Source organism: Venturia canescens, chromosome 5, assembly GCF_019457755.1.
Source record: "Venturia canescens isolate UGA chromosome 5, ASM1945775v1, whole genome shotgun sequence".
NCBI classification, from domain to species: domain Eukaryota; kingdom Metazoa; phylum Arthropoda; class Insecta; order Hymenoptera; family Ichneumonidae; genus Venturia; species Venturia canescens.
The window spans coordinates 3,780,594-3,807,977 of record NC_057425.1 but is presented as its reverse complement, the minus strand read 5'-3'; the positions used below and the strand labels follow the sequence as shown (position 1 = coordinate 3,807,977).

Here is a 27,384-nt window from a genome sequence, read left to right as displayed (position 1 = left end):
GTTGTTAGTCGAACTTGTTACTCATGAAAAATTAGGCTACGAAAGTCCAATGTTTCACGTTGAAAAACTACTTTTCGACGGGGATTGAGTGAAATTGTGTACGATGGGGATTTTGACAGAAATTGTGAGTTCAAATATATAGAAAAGTACAAACTAACATGATTTATGCATTCTTCAATGTTTCTAACGAAGTAAAAAAAGTTTTACGAAAATATTATAATATCGTAACAGCTCCCCTGTTTCTCTTCTGTTTGTCTGATAATTTCTATGATCATTATTGAAAGAGAAGATTGATTGACCGATTGATTGATGGATCATTTATTTACGTATCCTCGCGATACTGCTCGACGAAGTTCAGTTTCCAAAAGCCAAAAACTTGTTTTGCTAAATTATAATAATTGGAAATAAGTGCAAAACGTCATGGAGCTGAATGAGAATCGTCAATTTGGCAGTGATATTTTGGGACAATAAAAAGAATCTATTGAAAAAAACGCAGCGATGAATCTTAAGAAAATAATTGATGCTCGAAGTGAGAATGCGATAGAGAGGAAGGAGCATATAAGAGAGAGGGAGCTTCGGATGTCGAGGGAAGTTTGTGCAGTGCTGCCACCTGCTCGGAGGGCGTGGCGCTAGTTCCACCCTCGACCTTAGTAGTCGGAGGGTAGCGTCAGACCGGGGTGCACGGAGAAATCGCACGTTTGGGAGAGTGAAGCGAGCTGCTGGTGTGTGGTTGCGCGCATTTAGTAGTAGAGCAGCCAGAGTCCAACGCTGCTGACATCTGAGCCACCCCTTGCATCATTCCACCCCCTGACCCTTGCTCCTCAGCCTGTTCGATGTCCGAGGAGCCGTGTGTGTGTGTGTGTGTGCATATGTGTGTGCGTGCTTGCGAGTGAGTCTATATTTTGTGTGTGACTAGCGCGTGGACATGAAGAGATCGGGGAAGATGTTCGGTCACATTTACTGACTGTTATGTTCGAAGTGGCGGCGCCGGAAAAGGGGCCGGAAAGAGCTGAGTGTGTTTACAGCAAAACAAAGGTACATGCTTGTGTATGAATATATGAGTAGTGGGTGAATGGAGGAGAGAGAAGAGGAATAAAGAGGAAGAGTGGAGTAGATAAAAGTTGGTGGGAAAACGGGAACGGTAATAAGAGTGAAATCATTGAAATTCGTTGAGATAATCAAGAAAAAAAAGCGACATAGAAGATCTCCAGACGATGACACCGTCGTCGCTGTTGTCGTTCGCTGTGAGAAGCGTGAGAAATTCTGTGAGAATGAGACACCGAGGGAATGCGTGTCGGAGCCACGAGTTTACGTTGTCGAAGGAGGCTAATCGTAGTGGCCTCGAATCTTCAATGAAATATCAGCAACACGAGAAGCAGCAGCAGCAGTATCACTACTACCAGCACAAGCAGTGACCGTCATGGTGGGACGTAAACATTCGAGGAGATTCCTCTGCAACGCGTCGCGTCCAGCAAGGATTTCTCTGGGATATCACAATTTTTATCTGCTTCAAGCCCCATCGTCACTGTTAACGTGCTCGTTGTTATCGTCTTTAGTATTATCGAGGAAAAACTAGTGGAACGTGTCGATGAGACACTGCGACACGAACGTGCAAAAACACTCGCGAGCTCGAGACTCTTTTCCTCCTCTCTTCACTCCGCTCGCTCCTCCGGGGTGGTTTTTGGTTCTTCCGCGTTTGCACAACGTTTCCTTCCTCGGCTAGCCCGTTGTGTTCAGTGTGATATGTGCGTATGTGTTTTTTCATAGTCAGACACGTTTTCAATGGTACGTGAATGTGCAGGGGATACGAGGAACGATTTCAGCCAGCGAATCTAACTTTTTCTGGCTGTTTGTCAACGATTTTTTAATACTGCTGAGGAAGCGGAGAAATTTTCGGTGCGAGACTTCGGGGTCGCTCGAGAAATGCCCTTCTCATCTCGAAACACTCCAGACATTCGCTGTCCGTACACGAGCTTATTAGTGAGATTTATTTCGGCGAGATTTACAGTATCGCGTGTCCTTAAGAGCACGAATGAAAGAGGGGCAAGACGTGCCAGGAGAATTGACGAAAAAGTAGGAGCAATAATGGGCAAAACGAGCCACAGAGCAAGCGTCAAACGTACGTGATCCATCTCGCAACGTGAGTGGGGAAAGGGAGAAGGAGTAGGATCCGTTACTACTACTAGCACTGCCGCTACTACGAATCTACTCTCGGAGCTGCTTCGAGCATCACAGCCGTGGGATATTCGTGTGTGAGCGGAGACGCCAGCACGAGAATCGTGAGGGTCGCGTGCCCGAACTTCACCGAGGCTTTCACTATGCGACCAGTGTCTGGCTGCACACTTACCTCTTCCACTGGCATAACTCAGTTGGCTGTTGTACCACGCGTGACTAAATAGAACTTGAGCTGAACACACTTGCCCCATTGATCGAGCACGTTCCTCGATCTCTGAATGCTGATGCGAGTAAGAATTATAACTGAAAATGAAAAGCCGAATCGTCGTGAGGAGATTAATAAATAAGTAGTTGGGGTCAGTGTGACTCAGACGTCGGGAAAGTCCGGATGCGAAAATCCGTCTAAAGGAACACCGTTTTTCCGACAAATTCATCAGAATCGAGCGCTATTGTTCGACCACCGTAAACAGCCAGACTTATTTTTATTGTTCGTTTCGCTCAACGGAAAAGTAAAAACGTGTCATTTCCGAAGGGGGATTCAATGAGTGTGCTATTTACGTGGAAATATTGACGAAAGAGTGAACGAGAAAAGGAGAGGATAACAAAGAAAATGATTTTTCCTTTGTGCGGAGGGAGGCCCGAGCCGAGTGCGTTGTTTCCATTTCTACTCATTGAAACAATGAGAGTGCGGTATGATTTGCGTTATTAATTCGGCGAACGAGCTTCCTAATAAGTTTAATTACATGGACATGAAAACATTTCGGATTAATTACGCTCGACAAATGAATATAATTCTTAACATTAACAAAAGTAATAACAATAATAAAAATAACAATTATACAAATAAACAATAGAATTAATAGCACAATTTGAAATATAAATAATAATAATAATAATAATAATAGCTGACGACAACAATACACGAATAATAAAATAGTCATCCGAACTACAGTAATTATAGTCATTTTAATGATATAAATTAAACAAAAAAATTAAAAAGGTCGCTGGTATCTCGCCCATTAAAACAAAAGTCAATTGCGATGGTGTTACACGCTCCTATCGAGGTGACCAGCATCATCGACGAATCATCAACCTGCCTCGTAGGAAATAAAATATTGTTGGCTTCCACCCTGTGTACACCGCATACGAAGCTTCATAACACGTACAGAAGACTGAGCTGCATTATTCAGCATTCCGAACAACATATCGCATATCCACCATAAGGTAAAGTTTTTCCATAATTTGATAAATATATCGAAATTCCTAAATTGGTTAGCTTTATTAAAAATTTTAGTAAAATCCAGTGATTTTAAAGAAAGCGACACGAGTTTCCACCACTTCGTCAAATATTATTCATCATCACAGCCGCGCATGGTGCAGTTTGCGAAAGCCAACGGCCAGCACAACGTCATATTTCCGTTTTTCACACGCACGTGTACACCCTTCAGTGTCAAACGAATGTATGCGCGTGCGTACCGTTCTCTCTCCTCCTTTAACGTTCAAGCTCTGTTTCACTCTCGGCCGGCCTTATCGACATGTATTTCTGCGTTTATTCCGAGAGGGGTAGTATGCTGATACGCGTCTGTTACAGGCCGCTCCATATACCGGAGTCAAATAAACAGCTTTAGTCAGATTATTCGAGTTGACGCTTTGTCTCCGAATCTGACTCTCGGGGACTCTTTTTCGATGGTTCTTTTAGATGATCCGCGCTAGAGCTACTTCGGTGGAGCAGCGAAAGAAGAATTTCGCTGGCAAATGTAAAAAGGCCCAAATTCTCCTCTCTCGATTTTTTCTTCGTCTTGAAACGACTACAAATCCGTTCGGACGATGAATTCTACACGAAAGCGTCGCCCATTCGATTGAGAAGCGAGGGGAGTTTTCTGCTCCAAAATCCTCGAACTAATTCTACAACGGATTTGAGGTCCAACGCGGCCGTTACACCCTTTAGATATTCACGAGCACACATTCCCGGTACGTTGAAGTACAAGGGAATGCGGAACGAGGCTTCATAAATCGGGTAGATCGTGCGTGCACGTCGGTCGCCAATGTTGCTGTACCGCTGCTCGCCCAGATAAATCAGCGTCGTTCATCAGCACATGATTTTTGTGTTGGTTACACTGAGCGAAGCACGCGGCATGAATTATAATCGGATTTACATCGCGGTTTACGCCCGATAACGCCCACTTCGATCTGCCCATTTTATGCGGAGTTGTTCAACCACAGATTTAGCAATTACCTCGAGATTCGCGATAGCAACGGTGCTGTTGGTCGAGCAGGAGATGGCAGAGAAGCGGATCGGATTTGACAGTTTTTCTGAGGCTTCGAAACGCCACAGATTTGACCGCTGCTACCGTTAAACTCTACAATTTTCATGGACTCGGTTTCGTGCTCGCGTGACAGCAACTGCGCTTCGACGAGTTTAATGCATCGATGCTGTTTACGCTAAATCCGGAACGACGGAATCGTATTATTCACTAAATCTATTTAAAACGGAAACGAGTTGATTGCGCGATGAAAAGTTTGATCGGATGTCGTTACGCGAGCGTTCAACGAGGACAAAGTCTTACTTTTTATTCAATTGGCACCGTTCAAGTGCACTTCGTGGCCCAGTTTTCTCGCCTTTCCTTCTCGCGGATCCGAATATACCAACTCGCAAAGCGCCCACTTTCGTAGCGTGCATTCGTGGCATTCTAATGTCGCGTTTTTCGCTATGTACTTCCTACAAGCAAAAAGCTCCGTGAACAAATAATTGTTGAGCATGCGATATTAGCGAATTACAGCTTTACCTGTTGCTGCTTCATCGCTCACCTGTTCCTCGCTCTGGTTTTCCTGCTCTCCTCGTATCTTCCGGTCTCTCAACTCCTCATTTTCTGTGTAGCTTTCACTCACGAAATCCAATATCGTCGCTCACTTTTACGGGGATGTCAAAAAACACAAACGCTTCGCGAGTCAAACTCGGAGTCTTGCTGAGACACTCTCACGCAAAAATCGAAGTTTCGCTCCATTCTCAACGACACCGAAATCGTTGGAATTTAAGTTCGAGCGAATGAAGCTCTGCTCGGGCACCGGTTTTTGGCAGTGTGCGATGGCCAACGGGAGCGTTCAGATCTGTCACCTTAATTGACCAATTAAAAGCGAAGAGTTCGCGATATCGAGCGTACGAGAACTTGGCTTCGAAAAAAGAACTTTCATAACCAAGCGACCGAGTCGTGCGTCGCCGAAATATTCCTGTGATTTTTGTGCCGACAACTCGAACACGTTCGTTGTTAAAAACTGAGTAAAAATTATAAAACATTTCGATTAAAAATAAATGCGAGGAAAGTTGACGGAAAAGCTCGTGAAATATTTTTATCGACGAAAAAAAAAAACGTATGTAACGTTGATTTACGAGCTCGTTTTATTATTAAATCCTCTCAAGTCCGGAGAAATTTATGCTTCGCGAAAAAATTCCAAAATAAAACTACTACAGTATAGAGGAAAAAAATTGTCACCTATCCGGACACGTAATTCAACGCCAGTATGAGAAAGCCTGACGTGATATACGTTGTGGAGAGATTCAATGGAATACGAATGGATCCCTTTTCCTAGTCGTCGAGGCGCAGGCAGCATTATTTTTCCTTCGTTATATTTCTTCGTCTGTTTCACCCTTTAAATAGTTCCCTCGCGGAGAGTTTTTTTATAAGACGACCATTATCTTTTCTTCTTTACGCGCAAAACTGCCTTTTGTACGGTAAGTTCCAGCCCCCTTTTTCCTTTTTCCTATCTAGTGACTTCACTCCGCCTGGCTCTTTCATTTTTTTCTCTGTCGTTCCATTTTCTTTCATTTGAAAGACTCCCACACGCTGCACAGGATTGAAACGTTTATTATAAATTCACGTGTATCAGCAGGGAGGAGGATGCACGAAAATGACGAGAGAAAGGGAGACACGCCGCGGGTTGAGGGATGACGGGTACGAACGAACTCGGAGTAAAGTTGAATAGCCTGCTTTTCCGCTTGGCTTCTTCGTGCCGCCTTTCAATTCAAGAAGACGCTCCTCCGCCTACCAACATTTATTATTTTCCCTTCGAAATATTCTCCTCTTCCCCAACGCGCCGTTTTCTTCAACGTGGAACGCGAGCCTCCCCTAAATGCGGGCTCCCGTCCCTCGCGCTGCTAATTACGAAAATCATTTCAGTCGCGAAATTAATTAATCCGAATTGCGAGTGTACGGGCTTCCGGGACGAGCTACAAATTTTCCTGGAACCGCCGTCATTTCATCAACCACTTTTTTATTCGGGTAATCATTTTCTTCATAATACTCGTTGATGAATGCGGCTGTACAACAATGAGGCTTCCGTGAATCCTGAAAAAGTTTCAATGGATAAATTAAATTGATTAATCGAGCAAAATACCTAGTTAAGGCACAACCCACTTATGAGATATCGACCCGCTCCTTTGTTTATTTCGCTATGGAACATTTTCAAAGGCTTTCCTTTCCTCGAAGCCACGAAAACCCTGCTTTTTGTATACTGGAAAACCTCTTTACCCACTTGGCTGAAAATCGTCCTGCAAACAATGGAGAAATGTCGTGAGAAAACCAAAGAATTTCCTGGAAATAATCTTAAGATCGATACGCAGAAAAGTTTTCGACGCATTCATTTTCCTGGTACAACGAATAAGGCCAAAAAATTATGAAATTTTCTTTCAAAACATAAATAATATTACTTGCCATTAAAATACTTGAATAAATAGAGCGTGCAGAGGAAAAGTACAGTCGTTATCTATAAAATTGTAACTTGGTTCGTTATTCTACGAAATGAATAAACTCAACAGCTGCGAAAACCTCTCGTGCATTTATATTCTGAGTGAAACGTCCCGAAACGTCGTATATTCGGAGCGTTCCTATCGTACGTATATTTAGGCATTACTTGAAAATTCGAAGTCTCGTAATAATGTATATTGTAGGTCCCGCGCCGTTGGCAGGCGAAAAGGGCTTTGAGGCTTTTCTACCTCTCGCTGGGGATTCGAGAATATCGATCGGCGTGCTCGTTATATTTTCCCCTGAAAACCGTCCCGCCGACGAAACAGTAAAAAATTTTTAATACCAGACCTGAAAAGGTGTTGCCCTGATGGAGGAACAATCGCTATATCGTGAAGTAGAATGAGAAAGCGGAATAAAATAAAAGCGCGTGAGGAAAAACAATATTTTGCCAAATTTGAATATCAAAGGTCGTGTGAACAAAAATAATAGTCGAGCCACAAATACTTTGTGAATGTACTACAGCGTGTATTCTCGGTGTAAAGTAACGAGCGAAACAGGGAAATTGCTTGGTAAAATTCGAGTAAATTTAACTATTAAATATATTCATATAGACGTGCTGGGCATACGTGTTTTTAACGATGAATACGTTTTATGCGAGAGCATTCATTGTTCGCAGGTGGTGTCAGCGAGAAAGAGAGCGCTGCTTCGTCAATTAAAAGCACTTCTGGTCGCATGAATATCCATTGTCTTATTTTTCCATAAAAACTCATTTTCTCTTAAATATTTTTAAATCATTAAAAGAAGCGATATGAAAAAGTGGGGTGGATTATAATTTTGAAAAAATTCTTTCTTCATATTTACGACGAGATTCGCTCCGTTTCTCTATTTGTTTGCATAACTTTCGTCCTGGATTATGGCTCCGAGGGAGACCGTATCGAAAATCCAATAATTCTTTTCCCCAGTTAGTGGAGTAATTAAATTCCATTCGATGTCGTGTCACGGAGTCTCGACGCTTAGCCGCGGAGTGTGCTGCTCTCTCTCTTTATTATTGTTAGTCATGGCTCATGGTATCAAATACGAATTTGCAATTTAATTATTCTCATAGGCAATACCAGCATGATGGGCACATCGTTCTCGTTATTTTTTTTTCTTTCTCTCTGTTTATTCGTCTCTGAAATACGAATCGACGGCTTCGAGCTATCGGGTCTCCTTAACGAGGATTTCAATCGAATCGATTCATTTGTGACACTGAGAACCTGCACGAAGTTTCACGAGGTAAAGAAAACTGGAATTGGATAAAAAATCTTTCTTTCTTTCGTTATTTAGTACTGTCAAGTCGACTTTGTACGCGGAAATGTCACTTGGAGTTCATTTCAAGGTTCCCATAGCATTGGAAAAAGTCCTCTTGTGCTCTGCCAAAATGTAAAAAAAAGCTATTTTTCATCGGGATTGCATAAAGAGCGTCGTTTTTAAACTCAATCAAATATCACCAGCCCAAACGAGTAGAATCTTCGCTCAAATTCAGATCCAATTCTGTCTCTTTGAACAGAGCTCCGCACTTCGTTCAAGCAATTTCGATCGATTTTCCAACTTCGTTTATTGATTCGTCTACCTCGTTTGCAGAGAAATGTGAAAAGTTGAAAACCCTCATCTCCGTAACACTTTTCTCTCTCTCTTTCTCTCTCTACAGCTCTAAAGACACAATTCAAAACGTGCGACATTTGTCAAATTGAATCCACAAGTGGCGTATCCGCAGGTGTGTAAGTGAACGAAATGCAGTTCCTCCGCGTGTAAACCTACAACTCTCATGCTCTTAACGAAGCTTTGTGAACGCGCTAACACGAGAGCACCAGAAGAAAAAGGGTGGACGGAAAAAGGTTAACTATGAAGGGTGAGAAAAAGAGCCGCAGACGCTGAGAAAGAATGGGAGAAAGTGTGGGAGGGGGAAAAAGCGAGAGAGAGAGAGAGCTGAGAAAATTCGAAAAAGCACGATACGCTCGACGAGCACAAACTTTTTTCAAATGAGCATGCACGTTCTTAGAGATTCCTAATTCTATTGATTCTCCGATAAAGACGTACAAAAGCTGGTCGAATTTTTCGAAACTCACGCAGGTCCAAAGTCCACGAAGTTTCCTCGACTTTAATTTTGATAAATGTTGCATAAAACATTGGTCGAACAAACGAAATTTATTCGGTGCACAGCCGGCTTTTACGGAGTATCTCAATCGAGAGTACTTCGCCGCAGCTTCCTCGTGGCCTTTGGGACAAGACTTAACTGCACCTGGCCCCATAGTTGTAGTATGCGGAGACTGTAGGGATGACACTCCGACGGTACAGACGAGGAAGAAAGGGTGGGGGGGGGAAGAAAAAGTCCGTGGCTAGGGATGGAGGTCGTCGGTAAAAGGACAGAAGCTTCCGGAAGTTGGTTGAATTTCTTTGTCTGGAATTGGGCAAATCGTCGACGTGACCTGGGCCACTTAAGAACACTCGTAGAGCGAGAGACACTCGAGTCCCCTCTTGAGGGAGCAGCTGAGAGAAATTCCATTTTCCAGACAAAGGGGGAAAATGTTTAATCCTTAGGATAAAACGAATTTTCGTTGTACGAGCAAAATGAGGACAAAAGGGGAACGAAAATGAAAAAATAAATCCATTCCGTGCTCAGCTCCGGCAGGCTTTCTCAAAAAATCATATGATCGGAATAATTTATTTGGAAATTGGCCATCACTGGTACTCACGACACTCTGAGATATTTCCAACTTCTCAGAAAATATTCTTCGCACCGGTTTGCCAATCGTCGAAAGTTTATAAACCGGAGCGTCATTCGTGTTAATTGGCACGAGTTCAAAGTAATTGGATTAATATGATGACGTTTAATTCCATAAATTGGTGAAGAAAAGCCCCCTCCCTTTTACTTTTATTGAAACGTTTTTTCATCGTTGCTTCCCCGACCGAATATTACGCCCAATGAGAGGGTGCTGAAAAATCTTCTGAAACCACATTCGAAGTGAATTTCTGCGACTGTACCCAACTGATAAAGAGCTGGGAAGAAAGTATTTTACTTTCTCTCAGTCTGCATAGAGGAGAGAACAAAAAGGCGAGAGATGGAGAGTGCGATAGAGAGAGAGTCAGTGGACGAGAGAGCAGCTCTCTCCTCAATTCTCTACCACAGAATGCGAGAGGGTCGATAGCCCTGTTCGTACGGCGCTCGCGCGCCCCGTTCCCATGTATGAATACAGGGTGACCTGGAAGGATTGTCTGAACCGAAAATTTACGATCAGCTGGGTGCATTTGGAGCTGGAAATCCTTGAAAAATTATCAGTTTTGACAGATTACTGGAGACTTGAAAATCGACGAGAGGAGTGCCAGCCTGGAAACCATCAACTCGAACGTTCTTCGTCCCCATAAAATTACTGTGCTTCGCACAGTTATGAAAAATCATGAAATTATTAAATGATCGTTCATTTTTTAAGAAACGCCAAGTACTTTTCGACTCAGAACTTCAAGCCCAGCGAAAGATCGTCCAATCGCTGGAGATTTTCACACACCCTGTATATCCGCAGGAATATACATATATTGGCAATTCTCCACACGAACATACCCCGTGCTTTGGGCCGGTAAAGCCCTCAGGTACATACGACGACTCAGAGATGAGAGGCTCACCGGTAAAAAGTGTGCTCGGTCGCTCTGTGGTGGCCCTGGCCGTGTCTGTGCAAACTTTACCACATATATCGGTCGCATGAGCATGAATCGAGTCCCATAGGGCGGAAAGTACGTAAAATCGAGCGGTTCCACACTGTTAACTCGGGAGATCCGCTTCGCATGCATGCGGGAGAGGCTCGTTCTTGGGAAGGTTCACAGCGTTGTTCGCGACCCGCTTTCCGTAGCTGTGGATCCTCTACAAGCATTTTTACATTTCACATTCGTCATAGTCCGAGGCTTTAATTTTATCGGTAGTACACAAGATCTACGCCGCCGTAAAAGTGCCAAATCTGAATAAGCGCACAACTTCTTATTCCCCTTGAAACATTAAGAGGCTTAAACTTCTTTCCTCCTTTTCCTTTTTACCCTTCTCACAAAATAATTCAGTCCACGCTGGGAAATCTTTGGCTCTGTGCTACTTACGACGTCGAATATTTAAAGGGGCAGAAGACATTGAAGAGCTGGAGCATTTAGTCCTGCAGGAATTCCTCAGAGTTTGAGAGCTTCATAATTATGGACGCTCTGCTTCTCTCATCTCCTCGTCGCTGAAACACTTTTTCATCAAGGTTCGCGTCTGCTGTTTGAAAAAAACCTAAAGCAAGCATACTTGGAAGTAAAACTAATCCATCGATCCCCAGACATTCGTACATTCTCATAAATTAATGAATCGTCTATCAGTCGACATTTCTAGAAAAGCTGGTGGCACACGAGCCATTGGAAACGAATTTTCTCAGGCCAAAGATAATCAAGCGATCGAAATCGACGAGAATAAATGTTGCGACTCCATCGAAATATTCAATCAGCAAATGAGTCATGAAAAAAAAACATTGCTGAAACGTGAACCCGCGATCAGCTGGACTCGAGAAATACTTTTTTCTCTCCCCGGCTGAATAGGATACGAGAAATACCCATGGAAATACGTTCGTAAACGAAGGATAATATGATCTTAAACACTTCGAGTCATGTTGATATTCCAGAAGAGGCATCACTCACGTGGAATCATTTTTTACGATTTTCTACCCTCCGGCAAACACCACGAGGAAAAGAGCTCGTATAATCGTTTATACAGTCACGCTATATCATCGTCCACAAGCTTACAACCCTCTGAAAGTCCACTTTCTGCATATTTTTATGACCCATATGTTTTGTTTGCAATATGAATATTTCCCCATAGCGGAGAGACACCTTGGCAACTCGTCGAGTCTTTCAACCCCTCAGGTCATATTACCACTTCACAACTAAATTGTGAATTATTAAAAGCACTTTACTAAGGTCCCCGATGAACTGAGACATTTTAATGAATATTGTAAGTCTTTGAATAGTCTGAACTATCCAAACTTCCATTGTTCGGGGCTGAGCTTATTTTGGGATTGTTCAACATAACATTATGAATTCGGAGTTGTTATGGATACGAAATATTGTGTTTCTTTTCGGGTTAATATCGTCGAATGGGTCTGGTTACAGGGGGTTTTTCACGAGCAGAATCGTATTTTTTAATTGCATGGTTTCCCTTGGCATCGCCCGTCGCTCGAGGTTGTCTGATTTTAATGCCTTTTGACATAATTTTTTTACGATCCAGTTTTTTAATTGTTTTTTCGTTTTTTATGAAGCGGTAAAAAAAATGTCAAATTTTATTTTCGTAAATGCAAAGTAGATTGTTCAGGAAATTGGGAAAAATATTCATCACCCGAATTCCATCGCTGAAGTTTTAAATTTTATTTATGCTCGTCGAAGCATTTTTCAACATTTTATTCAAATAAAAATGTACCCATTGCGAAAGCTCGGACAAGTACCGGCTTTGATCGCGTGCCGAAAACTCCGTAGATGCCAAACGCAATAAGACGCTCCGCGTAAAAAAATCGAGCTCTGATTTCCGATTCGTGGGGTGAAAGCTTTACAACTGGGCCAAATTTCAGCTTGTAAGCTTCATTGGGTTCAGAGAAATTCGACTGTGACGGACGTGTGATGAAGAAGCGATGATTTTGAAAGAGTTTCGTTCCCTTACGTCACTTAAAATCGTTGATTTATCATGTTCATCAATTTTAATTATACTAACTTGCCGTATTATTTCAAACTCGGATATTCAGCTGGATAAGTTTGATGAGCACGTGAAACTTGCCCTTAAACTATCTAATTGAAACCTTAACGGGGCTCCACGAGCGATGTGATTTCAGGCGTTTTTCCAAGCTCTGCTTTCAAATCATTCATTCGAGTTTAGCCTTCTTTATGAAAATGGTCGCTGCCAATTTCGAAATATCTAGAAACGCGGCAGAGTCTTGACGCCAATTATTAAAAAGAAGAATGATTTAACCGGTTCCTTGATAAACAAATTTTTTTGCTGTGACGTTGGGAAAAGGGTTAAAATGCAATTGTAAAAATTAGGAGTTGCGATTCCACGATCGAATTTTATAAACACCCGTCGTGAGTTCGCTTTCACTAAAACTTCAGAAAATTTCTAACTACAAAAGAGAACGAGCTAAACTGTGGAAAAACAGTGGCAAAAAGTGAGTTCGATTCTCACCTTTTTCTTAATCCTCGCCATATTTTGCTGAAGGGCCCAGCCCTCCCGTTATCGATTTGTCAGAAAAACCGTGACTCGAATTCCCAAAAGGTGCACGTGTAGCGTCCAAAAGAGTCAAAATAGATGTGGATCTATGGACTAATTCATCATTGTTAACTGTTAAATGATATAAATGATAAATTGGATAGATTGGGGGTTGTGCTAAATGAGCTCGTGAAAGAAGCCGAGGGACTCGTGCAGTGGTTAAGGTCATTCTGACGGTATTAGTCAGACACGTCTCGGCTAGATAGTGTGGAAGGACAGCGTAGCGCGTGCTTCTACGTGTGTGCAGGTATGCTGTTTCCTGAGTGTCGGACCCTTGTACGTACACCTTGTGGCATGTCGCTTGTAATGTGGGCCGTTACCATATAGGTTTCCGTACGTTCGCGTGCTAAGATGCCGACGTGTTGTGGCGAGACAACGTGAAGCATCGAATGGGAAAAAAATGAAATAAGAGCAGACTGAAAGTTGGAAAAAGATGTAACTGCGGGGTCGTCGATAATGCAAAAGGCAAAGGTATTATCGCGTGGGAAAGGGACATCATGGGGATGGAGAATGAACGTGCATTTTCGATCAGTTCATTGACGTGCTCTGACATTGATGAGAAATAGAGAAATTTCGTGTTGTTATTGTTTAAGTTTATTAAACTGACGAACGAATTCAGTGTTGAGTGGCCTGCTCCACTTCCGGGGATGCTTAACTAACTTTTTAAGCGTTTTGGCTCATTAAGGGCCTGTAACCAGGCCCCTGGAGCTTCTCATAACCGCATTTTCGTTGAATACAAACTGCACAATTCCCGGAAATTATGACGAGTATGAATGGTCTCAGAGTCCGTATTCTGACATCTCAAAATGATGGTTCATGCGACTGTATAAAGAGATTATCATTTACAGCCCTCGGCTGCTTCTCAAGCCCGCTGTACCAGCCACCTAATTGGGACAATTGGCCGCGCTTGGCTTGCCAAAGGATCGTAAAATGAGAAACATCTTTCGTTACGAGTGCGATCCGGGGAAACGTGGACTAAATGATACAGGGCACAGATTACACTTGCGTGGAAATTGCTCATCCAATTCGGTCACCGCCGCTCTTAAAAAAAGACGAAAATATTTCCGCTCCGTTAAATGAGCGTCACAATGCCCATCCAGACTATTCGTTCAACTACTATTCGTTCAACATTTTTTCTCGTTTAGTGTAAAAAAAAGTCGACAGCAACTCAGAAGAATCGCAGTCGACGAATCCCGATGAAAGTGAATTCGGAAAGGAAATTTTTGCAACGAAACAATGCTCAACCAGTAAAATATGAATAATGAGATTCGGCTTAAAAACCTGGTGAATCCATTGCAACGAGAATGCTTGTGGCATCCGGTTGAGAAATCCGAACGTACACCTTTGTTTGGCCACGAAGAGGATTCAGGAGACGCAACTAGCAATTTGTAAAACCCTCGAGCCTTCCCGGCCTCTTCGGAGAAGACGCTTCATACTTTTAACTGCGCGAGTGCCTTTTGATCAGAGTTTTTTGTAGGATAAATATATACCGCGAGAGAGTGGAATAATAATTAAGGAGGAAAAGCCGCGAGGGAGCACGCACTCGAAAGGTGCTTGAAAGTTTTGAGTAGCCTCTGCGAGTTTCCGGGCACATGATGGTAGTCGTTAGCGACCAATTCACGGAGCTAACGAATCTCGATCCGCACGCGCCACTTTGACATCATGATTTCCGTGACGTCACGACTCGTAACTTGTAATAACAACGCTTCTCGCCACATCGCTTTTATGGCTGTGCGATCACGTGCTCTCATTCTGTGCTTTGGCCTAGCAGAAGGTTCGACCGATTTCTGGATGAAGCTGAACTCGATTCCGCTCGATAGCAACTAATCGATACTACTCGAAACGTATTTTCAGGAGCTTTATATTATTTTTCAACTAAAACTCCAGCTCGAGGAAGTAATCGAACTTCCTCACGCTCGAAACTCCATTTTTTCCGAAACAATTTTTCCAGTTACGGAAGAAGTCGCAGGTCAACTCGCAGATGAAAAATTCAATTCCGTTCTAAGCTCCGTCAAAATGAATATTTTTCGAGCCACCTTCGGACGAAGGTGTGCCGCGAGTACTTGAAAAATAGTACGCGAGCAACGTGGTTGAGGTCAGGTGCATTTTTTACGGTTTCGTGGCCCCCGGAATCCGAGAGACGGAGTCTCTCTGTGCGAGGATCTCATAAATCATTCCGGTAAAATGATATGCTGTTCCAGGAGGATATGCAACAACGTTGGGTTTTTGTTCTCACGTTTCACAGATATGTGTGTATGTGTTCGCTCCGAAGAGGGATTGTTTTCCATTTTATTTTGCTGCATTTTGCTGCTCGTTAATTCGAGTGAAAAATTCTAGAGACTGGAATAAAAAATTCTCGTAATGATACACCTCTCAAACGTCACGGATTGCACGTTCTTATTTTTTCCTCGTCGGGGCGGCGTCGAAGAGAGCCTCGCTCGAGACAAGATAACGATGAAGATTTTTCTGGGCGGTTGTATCTCGAGTGAGAAGCGAGAAAAAGGAAGCAGCGCGTAACACCTCCGAAGTATTGCCTTCGCGTACTCCTGTATTTAGTTTTTTTCATAGTGCTAGTAAAAACTCCGTCCACCCTTGTATCGCCGGCCCATCCATAAATACACGTATATAGGCAGCAACGAGATCGATAGCTCGACTCCTCGTTCTCGACCTTGAAAGTAATTGCTCTTCAAAATATACACGTATATACAAAAACAGGGGAAACCTTTCGGAGCGCTGTTAGCAATTCCAGCTCTGTTCCTCCGTCGGTAAAGTCGCTTATCACTGCGAGGGACAAAGATATTCGTTTGAGATTAGTAATGTTTGAAGAAAGCTTCCAATCGCGTGTTTCCATGGATCTGAAAGAGTCTATGTTTGTGTCTAATTCGATGATTGGAGCAAGAGCCGTGCATATGAAAAAAGTGGGTTGAAATTTGAAACTGAGAGTGGCTCGTTTTGCATCGTTTTTCCGTCCAGCACAAGCCATGCACCCTCGATCCATCCTCATCTGTTGGAAGCCTCAGCGGCGGGCATGCCGCGCGGTAAACAACGTATGAAAAATTTTATGTGGCTCAAGATCGCGTGACTGTACCTCGATAGAAGAGCCGCCTTCCGACATATGCCAGAGTGCCGTTAAACTTTTTGACTTTTAGTCGATCAACGCGGTTATGCCGGAGTTCGTATAGCGAAGGCTCGTAGCACGGGCGTGTTGAGGAAGCCGAGCGAAAGAAAGAAAAAACAAAAAAAAAAACACATTCCAAAGGTTGGAAATATTCGAAGGTTTACAGAAAAGTTACGGGCCGATTCAGCGCCAGGGAACGCGTCTGGCTTTTTAGGTCGTTCCATACCCTTTTCAGTAATATATTGATCGATGGCTTGCAAAAAAACAGCTCCCTCGTGAGAGTAGACAAGTGGGTGGGAAAAAGGGCTTTAGGAAAGATGCTAAGTCGAAATTATGACTCTCCCATTCCTCTCAACACACCATGAAAGAGATTGTTTTTATCCTCAGCTTTTTCAAAGCTTTCCTCCCTCGAATAGATCCATCGAGTGCCCCGCAAAACCACGCAAAACTTGTGTCGATATTATACACAGTAGATCCTCGAATCACGCAACTCTGCGAGAAGGAAACTTCTTTCGCTCTTCACTTTCACGCTTGATGAAACATCAACGAATTGGCAGTAGTCAGCGGCTCGGTGCGGGCTTATGGAAACGTAGGTGTGGCTACTGCAGCCTAAGCGCTAGGCGAGCCTGGCCATCGAGTCAGAGTTGGTTGTTTGCACGGTGCCACGTTCATTTCTCGTGATGCATCGTATACTGATGGCTATCAGGATTAACATTAACTGAACACCGTCTTATCGAAGATTCGTCTGCAGAAAGTGGATGAAGACATTTGTCTGTTGAGAGTATGAAAAAGGTCAAGAAATGGCGAAAAATGACGACACATTTCGACGATATTTTTCTCCGCGTATCAGTTTCGATCCTCAATAAAACGTCTGTACTAGTACGAAGTGGTGGGCGCTGCACGTTCGATCAGAAAAAAAGGTCGGAAGCCCCATTGTACGCTGGCAGTAAACGGATACGCGATTACAAGGATTGTGAGATTCCAAACATTTTTTATTGATCGGGGGAAAAAAAAGATTTTGCTCAACACAAATTCTTTCGCCACACGCGATCTGCGATCTGAGGCCTGTTCAAACTTTGGGGGTGTGTTCGAAGTACCGGAACGTGACATCTGACCGCGTCAGCGATTTTCCTATAGAGAACACTAATCTTTACTGGGTTACAGACAACGAGGCGGTCCTCGCCTCGAAGAGAATCCTTCCCAAACATCAAAGCCTTTGTACACAGAGGCAGATCGCAACGGTTCATGGGATCTGAGATTAATTACGTTAATTTTGGTGTTTCTTTCATCGGAGTTTTTGCATCGATACGAGAATGTAAACTACTCGATACCCCCGAACATGCTGGTTATTGATCAAAGTGCATTCTCAAGAAAGAATATCTCCCTTGAGAGGGGGACGAATCCCCAAAGCAGTTCATTTCCCAGCGACGCACTTTCGGTCCGATGGTAAATTTATTCTCACGAGTGTGCAAACCTCAGGCGAAACACCCACACACCTTCGGCTCGTCGGAGAATACTCGTTCCTTGGCCGGACCCGAAACTCCTCTCTCGATCACTGTCGTTTTCGCTTGTGCACGAACTAGCCCCAAATTCCCTCTCAGTCGCAATTCGTTTAAGGTGGATATACCGTCTGATACGTTTACGTTGGACAGCTCTTGAATTGGATCAGACTTTCCAGCGGTTTCAGCCTCCTCACCTTCGAATTCTCTCTCTCTCTCTCGCTCTTTTCCCGCTCGCTCTCTCGCTGTCCCCTTTAGAACGTGCGATGGCGAAGCGTTCGTTTCCACTTTTTCCTTTTTTCTCTTGCCGTTTGAAGCTCCGATGTACTCACTGCCGACTCTCAGCGGATGGCCTGCCTCGCCATTTCAGTTGTTGTGTTTTTACCTATGGGGATGATAACCGGCCAGACACGAGAGACCGTGAACACAGTACGTTTGTTGGTGCTATTTCAATGGAACGCTGACTCCCAACGAGGTTACATTCTCGTCCTTTTTACTCGCTCGCGCGTCCGAATTCCGAATCGAAAATACGGAGTTTTTGGTTATTTCTGTGCAGTGGAAATTCCTGCGTCAATTTTCCGAGGTCTTTTCTAGATTTTGATCACAAGATTATCAGATTCTTCGCTCGTGAGAGGAATTTCTTCTCGAAAAGTTTCATTTATTTATACCCAACTGCGTGGCGAGCTCGAGGGTAAAGAAAACAGATTATGTGAAAAAGTCTCGAAGCCTTGGAAGGTACGATTCTGTCAGAGGGTCGCTCATCCTGTTATCTTTGTCGTTTGAAGAGGTGAAGAAGCAACGAAGGAGCAGATAAGTGTCGTGATCGCTTTCTAGATCCGCTGAAACGCTTGTTTTTTACTGCAGTCCGAGAGACGATCGCCGGACTGTTTAACCTTTTACGATGCAAGGGCTGTCCTCAATCGTCGGGGTCAAAGGACTTCTGTCAGCACAGCGTAGATTCCTCCAATTTGGGCTCCTTAAATTCAGGCTTTCCGTCTTCTTCGTTCTGCACATTGCTCGTCAACCAGCATCGTAGTTCGTAGCTCTCCAGTCCGGTGCGATTCGATCATAAATTCATTACGTTTTCACAGCGTAAGCGTTTTTCGTTTTTACTGAGAACGCGATTGCATTCTTCACTCGCTATTAGCCCGCAAAGGCAACATAAATCTGTGCGAGGGAGCGAGAAGTTTGGGGTTGAGATGTCAGAGCTGAAATAGCCTAACCGAAGATGTCCGATGCCGGCCAGTCGATAACACGCGAGTGCGAAGGTTGCTTGAATAAATAAGCCAGCTGTCGGGTCAATATTGTGTCAGCGATACAAGACAGCGATATATTTTCATGAGGAGAGAAGCGTGTCTTTCCGCTTCCGGTAATAAATTCGCGTTAGAATAATCATGCTTTCTATCAGCGGGAAGGCCGTCATCGGAGCGACAAAGACAATTTGCAATATTTCTCCGCGCGTTCCCTGCGCCAGTCGCTCCCCAGCTGTATATCTATGGCAAATAAAAGCGATGGAAAAAATCAACTGCCGTGTGGGATTTACGAGGGGTTTTGTGCCATTGAAATTGGAGCCGGGACTCCTGTCATCATTTTCGTTGGTGGAGGAATAACGACTGTTGTTTGCGAACCCAATGAGAAAGGGCTCCGACTCTCTCGCTCTCTGCTAGCAAACAAATTAGCGACGCGTTGCGAAACGACGTCTAACTCATCCGTTCAGTTTACCTTCACTAACATACACGTCGTCGTCGTCGTCGTCGTCGTCGTCGTCGTCGTCGTCGTCGTCGTCGTCGTCGTCGTCGTCGTGTGTACATACATTACCAACTTAGGCAAATGGCAAACCGTGTCCATGAGACCAGCACTCCGGTGCTTTCCTGGCTCCTCTCACCGTTTTTTCTTCCCCAGCACGTAAACACGCCTCAATCCTCGTGCACACACAAATACGTTGGTGCACACCGAGTTAGAATCCACGATGCCCAAGGAGCTTTCGCGTAAATCACCACACCCCATTATGACGTCACGTGATTCACCCTGACCCGAAGAAGCGGACCAAGCTTGTGCACCCTGCTCCGCTGTACCAGCAACCAAACCGGCGGGTAACACCGATAGAGCAAAGTCACGACTCGACCCTGCGCTCAAACCACACTCCCATATCTCCATTCGTACTGTACGTAATCACCAATGGAACCCCCACCGGGCCCCTGCCCTTTATAAAGTAAAGATTGCCCCACGGATATCAGAGCGAGGTCTTGCTCGCGCGAAAGCTCCTCGCTAGTGTGCAAATGGAGCGAGGAGTTTCTTTGAGATGCACTCTACTTATATTGGCTCTAATAAAGCTACTTGGTGTACAACTTACTCGAGAAAAAAGACTTGCCACCGCGTTTTCACTGGTGCAAATATTCAAATACCTTTCCGGACGTCATTAAACTCGGTCAGGTAGCTTTCCTTTTTATTTTTCCTCCCCTCCAGTCTCTTGGACAAACGAAGGACGATGAAAATGTGACGGGGTGAGAAAACACCAGGGCAGGGGCGACTCTTACATTTATCTTCGTTTCTTCTCAGCAAAAGTTGATGCAAACCATTTTTTTAGGAAAATAGCCTCGAATTAGAACTCCTTTTTACAAAGTTACTAAATCTACTGGGAACGAGTAAGAAACTGCCGATAAACAACATGCTCCGTCATTATATTTATGTTTGTGCGGTAACTAAACCTTCGCAGTATTTTTGAACGAATAATTTCTCCTGGGCAGGCAGAAAACAAAACGACAAAATTGACCACTCACACGTTTACGAGAGTCATTTTTCCTTCTGCTGTTTTAACTCCGACGTGTTTAGCAATTTTGCCACTTTTTTGTAGTTTAGACAATCTTCAGGGACTGTTCAAAACGCTTTTCGTAATCACGGAACTTTAGAAACTTTTTTAAACTGATGGTTGAAGAACGAGACTCGGCTCAGTCAACTTTAGAGCCTCGATACGACGAAAGTAGGTCTTAAAAGTCTCCGTTTTCACGGCACTCCACGTTTCGTACTAGTAGTTGATCCGGAGTACATCCCAAGAATTGGCTCGTCGATTCAACATTTTTCGATGATACTTCCGTCGAGCTCGAACTCAGATCGCAATCGCTCATTCTCTCATATCGATATCTCAGAAAAAAAAACAAAGTTAAGCGTGTAATATCAGAAGTAAAATAATTTAAGAACGCGATACGAGATTGCACATATTCGTAGATGTATCTATAGGTCGATACACCTTGAAGAAAAAAGGGCGATTCCTATCAGACTTGCGTGATATTGAGAAATGAATCGTCGAATCTCCTCCCGGTTATCGGGGTCGCCCCCTCCTCTTGGACGTATAATGCCTTGTAGGATTCGTACACAAAGTTGTCACGAGTAGCCCTGCGATAATTTCACTGTAATTCCCTTTTTAATTTCTTCCACAGTTCCGAGACAACAGTATTCGTTGAATTAATCTCAATGGCGTCAAGGCTGAATATGAATAAATGAATGCGCTGCTTGAAGAAAATGTCGAATCCCCCGAAAACATTTTTTGGGGATTCGAAGCTGAACAGCGAAAGTCGATTACCGTTTTACTCCAGTTTATAGAATTTTGGAGTTTGAAAAAAAATATCTCGCTAATAATCTCGTCACTGTGGACGTGACAAATGTTGCCATTTATTTGTTGTTTATTTCCTTGAATTAGAACGAGAAAGCAAAAATTCAGTTTCATTCCATTTGGAAAGTGACGCACTACGATTTTCACGAAACACTAGAAAACATTGTACGCCATGAGAGCAGTTAACAGAGTAATTCATAATTATGCTAATGCAGTGCCCAAGCTGTGTGTCATTACTCGCGAGCCATTATTCATCCAATTACTATTTATTTCCGAGATTATTCCTTGATATATTAATTCTGCATAATTCAGTCTGGCATTCGTGAACAACGAGTATAAAGGTTTGGGCTATTGTATTAAGAAATTCTCCAACAATACGAACGAAAGAAGCCTTTCGTACGGTTGAAAAACATAAAAGTAGAAAGCAAACGAATGCTCAATGAACCAATCGCTGAATCCATTTTTTTCCACCCATCCATTTCCAAATAAAAAATAATGATGAAAAACATACTTTTAACGTTATATCGAATCAGGTAAATTTTTCGACGACAAAAGCTCGTTGGAATGCGACTCGAAAATACACTTCGTCTGATACACGCGACGTTGAAAATTCACCAGGAGCGACTCCTTTGTGCATGAATTTCAGAGAGGCCGTGCGACAGGTAAAACGCATATTTTCTTCAGACCGGCTGAGTCATACGTGTACCTTGAGATCCGTGTCTCCCTTCTCTCTCTCCAGCTCTCTTTCTCTCGCTATATGTACGATTTTCCAGAACATGCTTGGGACATACATTCAGTAACGTTAATACTCGCTTGTCAACGTCTAAAAGGGGAAGCGAAACGACGATAGTATCGCATTCGCACGCTTCTGATGTTATATTACGTCCGCATAAGCACACACACGTATACAATTTGGAATTCGGACGCATCAGGTTCTACCGACGTGACAATAACTCTTAGAAATGTTTGCCCATGCGCTCTACCACAATTTCCCCTTTTGTGAGCTCTTTCAATCGGCCTACCAACGGCACATACAACACCACGAGGCGGCACTCAGTTCGTGTCCATCTGTGCATAATTATATGTACAAGTATACAGAGCATTGCAAAAGCTGCGGTGAGTCTTCGATCATTTTCTCCAAGTAGGGGAGACCGGGGCTAGTTCGCTAACGGGACAAGTTGACTAATAAACAATGACAATTTTCACTGTTTGGAAAGAGTGAAAAATTTTCAGTAATCCAGGTACAAAACCGAATTTTTACCTTAATCTTATCTATCTGCTGCTGCCTCGATTTTTTTTTTCAATTATTGGAATAATCCACTGCTTGAGAGTTCATATATTGAACCGTAATTGTGTAAAATTGTAAAAGCAGTGTGGGGCAAGTAAGCCAGCAGTGGTACGGGGTTAGTTAACACATGTGTCGACGTACACGAGTGCTCTAAATGGGCCCACTCAAGGTGTGTCAGTAAAAGTATAGTATTTTGTGTGAGTAAAAACTGCAGTTCTAATTTTGGTGACGAGGATGAGGATCAAATATTCCTTTTTTTCACAATTGTGAAAATTATCTTTACGTTGACTTATGTCAACATTTTTCATTAATTGTTCGAATCATCAAATATATCATATTGACAATTATCCGTTTTTATTAATTTCACTAATACCTATTGATTATCAGGTAAAAATAGTACCATAGTCAACTTGTCTCAATGCTTGGGTCAACTTGTCTCGATCGGGGTCGGTTGACACAAAAACGTCAAAGAAGCGATTCAATAACTCATTTCGTTTTAAATGAAAAAATCCAAATTTTCATCTGAGATGGAGTTGCTTCCATTCGAAACAATCATGTGTTTTTTGAAATCGTCTTTAGTTCCTTTTTTACAAAAGTAATAGTTTGAAAATTTGGCCAAACAGCCTCGGTCTCGCCATACTGTTGGTGAGATATTGATTGATCCATCGACAGTCTTATTAGTCCATAATTCTACAGCACTTGCCACTAGGATAGAACGAACGTTTATCGTTCGTTTAGAATCGACTCCTGAAACAAGCCTGGCAGTTTTAGTGTCACCGTGAAGACTCCCTGTAGCAGCTATACCTTCATTCTTCACGTTAATAGTACCAACTAGAGAGAAAGAGGGTCGAATCGTTCATCACATAAATTAGGCGACCCCGGTTCTTCGTCTTTCCAATCATTTGGCCAAGTCTTGTTGTATCGGTTAAGGCGAGCGTCCCATTAGTCTCTCGGTTTTATGGAGATCGTTCTCAGCGAGTACATTTGAATGTCACAGCTCCGAGACTGCTATTGCTTTCACACGAGTCCTCGTGTTTTCTATTGAGTCTCGTCAATGCAGCATCTCTCAGAATTCTCACGTTGCATGGAATTGGTGACTGATTCGACATCGAAATGATTAAGTTGACTGTCACAGTTTTGGGTTCTCATCGCGATCCTGAAAAAATTCACTGATGCAGTCGTTACTATAATTTTATTTTTAGTGCAGTTTTTCAGTTTGAGTAAACGTTGAAAAGCCCTTCTTTCTCATGCGCGAGAGCACTTTCTTTCGCGTTTTTTCTCTCGTCATACGTTTATTCGCTATCGTACAAACGAGATACGAAAGGTTATTTCTTCTTTATTTCAAAATATCCGATTTCCAACATCCGTACATACATAATAGCGGAGCAACGAGCATCTTAAATGCACATTCGTTTTTTGTTTCGAGAAGAGAAACCCACTCACGTTTTATCGGGGAGGTATATCGGTTTCCGATCACTGACGATTACACTGCACTTGACATAACTTAGTGTACGATCGATCAAGCCCGTACTCTCGATTGCATCACGTATATTACGTTTTTTATTTGCGATTAGATCTTCTCCTTTCTGTGCGCTATGTATCGTGTCGCTTTTATGGAGCTTAGCATGTACACAGGGTGTCTAGAAATTCTCTGCTAAGTTTCCTTTGAAATATTGTTCAATGATGGATCACGAGCCGATGATGATAAATCGTTGCAAATTAGTCCCGGATCTTCGAAGCTGATTGTCGAGAAAGACTGTGAATGGTGAGCAAACGGAATTGGAAGCTCTTTGAATCCCTGTCAAAGGGTATGAAAAGGAAAGTAAAAATCTTTGAACCCGGTACTCGAATCGGGGCTCCCGCTGATACCTCAAATCCTGGTGAGCCATTGAGAGCGCTCGTAACTGCGGTTATCAAGTACTAAAAAGTTGCGATAAACAATGCGGTTTCTTCGGATCTTCGAGGCGAACCACAAAAATATATGTGTTTATTGAAAAACTTTATTTAGCTCGTGGAATAGCGAGTTGTAAAAAGCAAATACGTGCTTTCGGTCCGGAAGCGTAAAGGTTTATCGAAATGAAATAAAGTATGTAGCTTGCAGAGCTCGCACTGGAATGGACGAGCGTTGACTAGTAACGTGCAAGCCACGCGAGTTCATGAACAGACCAATGAACTACTGGTGGTATCGTTCGCTAACTCGACGCTCCAGAAAAACGGTGATCCAATAAATTTTCCAACCGTTACACCGCCCTAGTCCCCCCCCCCCCTTCTGGCCTCTTCTTTCTCTCTTTCAGTGACGAGTTTTTTGTTCGTCATTTTCTCGTTCTTTTTTTACTCCATGCTTCAGTTTCAACCACACGTGTAGCTATAATACCTGCAGCGACCACTGTTATCCACCAGCTCCCTCGCCTCTCCTCTCTTCGCCGTCGTTTCTCCCCTTTTCTCGTCCCTTTTTCCTCCCCCTTTCGTCCCAGCATATCCCACCGGTGTAATACCGTTTTTTTCTTCGTTCCCTGCACATTTTTTCATTTCCTTTTTCATCCACATGTGTATGTAATCTCTTGGCAACGTGGAAACTAGATTTTGCCTCCCTCGCTCTCCGCCCTCGTGCCCCCGGCCGCTCCTTTTCTGCTGCCCCCCCTCCGCGCTCCCACCTTCTCGCCGTCTCTTTTTCTCTCGTGACGTAACGATAATTTAGGTGCGTTCACTTGGCACACTCGTTGACAGTCCTGCGCCCGTTGGTTTTATGCCAAATATCCCAGGCCGCGCGCGAGAGAAACCCGGGGAAACGAGAAGCAGAGAAAGAGCTGCCGAGCCTCCTATGCATTCTTCGCATCCTGCTTGCAAACACGGTACGCGAGAAAAACAGAAAAGAGAGAAATCTTGTTAGTGAAGGAAAATCTAATATTCTTCTCTTTTTAAAGTCAGTGGGGATCACGGATTCATCCGAACTTCGAAAACTTTTCGTATCAAGCTGCTTCACTCTTTGCTTTACTACCACGATCTTATCACTTTCTTCGTGGGCTGCTTGTACTTTTTAATGAATCCGAACATAACTGATGTTATGATGGGCACTTTTCAGGTATGCATGATTAAGGAAATTCGAACGTTTCATCGTTAGGAATCTCAGCCTCGAAATATCTTGTCAACAATTTTGCTAAGCTTTGATATGCCACCATCGAAATTTGTCGTCACTTCATTTCTGTCAAGAATCTTTTTCTCTGAGAATACGAACGAATTGGCCGTATAAATGCTTTTTTTCTAATGTGACCGTGACCGAGAAAGACTAATCGAATTCTGCGCCAGAAGAATCCCGAATCCTTATGTTGCTGTTTAAGGTGGTTCCATTGCAACGTTTGAACATTTTTTACTCCACACTGCCCATTCCTCCATATACACTTCGACGTCCTTTTCCCGTTTTCGTACTTTCAAACCTTGTAAAAGTGCGTTTACGTTCCATTATCGCATGTCTCCAAATAGTTATGAGCTGTTTTCACCGTTTCGTATTTTTTGCACGTTCAGCTTTTATCCGGCATTCGAAAGGTGATGCGAAATACACGCCGAATTATCAAATCTTGTGCACGCACATGATACCAAGGCGGCTTATACCGGGGGCCCAGAAACCTTGCGAATCATTTTCGTAGGCCGGACACGTATGCACCTTTTGTTCAGCGCAGCGAGTGAATCAGAGAGATATGGAGTTTTAAAGTTTCGGATTGTTTTTGCCCCGAGGCTGCTCGTATTCATTGAAAACTTAGCGCGAATTGCAGTCTTCGTTTTAGGCACACCAAACTCTTATTTTTTTCTCACAAAACTTGTTTCTGCGTTGAGATAAAGAAAAAATTGGAAACTTTCTACGGTATTATCATAATTTGAGGACTTTTTAGCGATATGCAGATCGTTTTCTATCGGTGATCACTCATTTGGAAATCATCACAGAAATAACACGTTTTGCCTCCGGTAAAATTACGATGAAAATGTGAGCCCAGCCGCTGGTGTTTTTCACTTTTTGACGTGTGCTCCTATGGAAAAAATAACGTTCGACAAGCACGTCGCGGCAGTTTTGAAATTCTCATTCATAATTCTAGATTCTCAGAGATTTTTTTCCGGCGGCCTCCAAGTCCAACGGTTTTTCTGTATTTCTATTGGAACTATCGATATTTTTTTTTTTTCACGCGCGGTGGGAGGGCACGAACGACTTTGACATTTGAGCCGAGAGACTGATCGTCGTTCAACGGAACGAATAATGGGGATTAATGAATTCTCATTGTCACCTTGTAACGACACGGACTCGAGTCCTTGCGGAGTCTCTCCGTTTATTTCTCTCAATGTTTTCACCGCCCCAAGGATTTGTAACCATTCACCCACACATTTTTCATCGCGAGACGAACAAAAATGTGAATGAACGCCGACTCACCGGGAGACTTTTTTTATCGCGTGCTGTGAGTTTTTCCGCGCGTCGGTTCAGTCCCCATGAATAATTCAGAGCCGAAGCAATTATTTTTTGCAGACTGCCGGGTCAACGGATGGCAATTCTTTCGATCGGCTCTGAAGATCTCTCCAGTCGCCTCGGTCTCTCATCTTCGTCGAGCTCCTCATAGATTATTTAAGCAAACTCAAGCAATATTGTAACTACGAAATTAGTTTC

The 27,384-nt window shown here is 43.3% G+C and overlaps 1 protein-coding gene across 1 annotated transcript in view; it reads left to right on the top strand.

The window, feature by feature from the left end:
- The first annotated feature begins 737 nt into the window (after positions 1-737).
- LOC122410870 (blood vessel epicardial substance-like) overlaps positions 738-27,384 on the top strand; it is a 46,398-nt gene continuing 19,751 nt past the window's right edge. The window contains exon 1 of the mRNA XM_043419320.1: positions 738-3,399. The gene's annotated coding sequence lies outside the window, so the exon portion shown is untranslated. The remainder of the gene's footprint in view (positions 3,400-27,384) is intronic.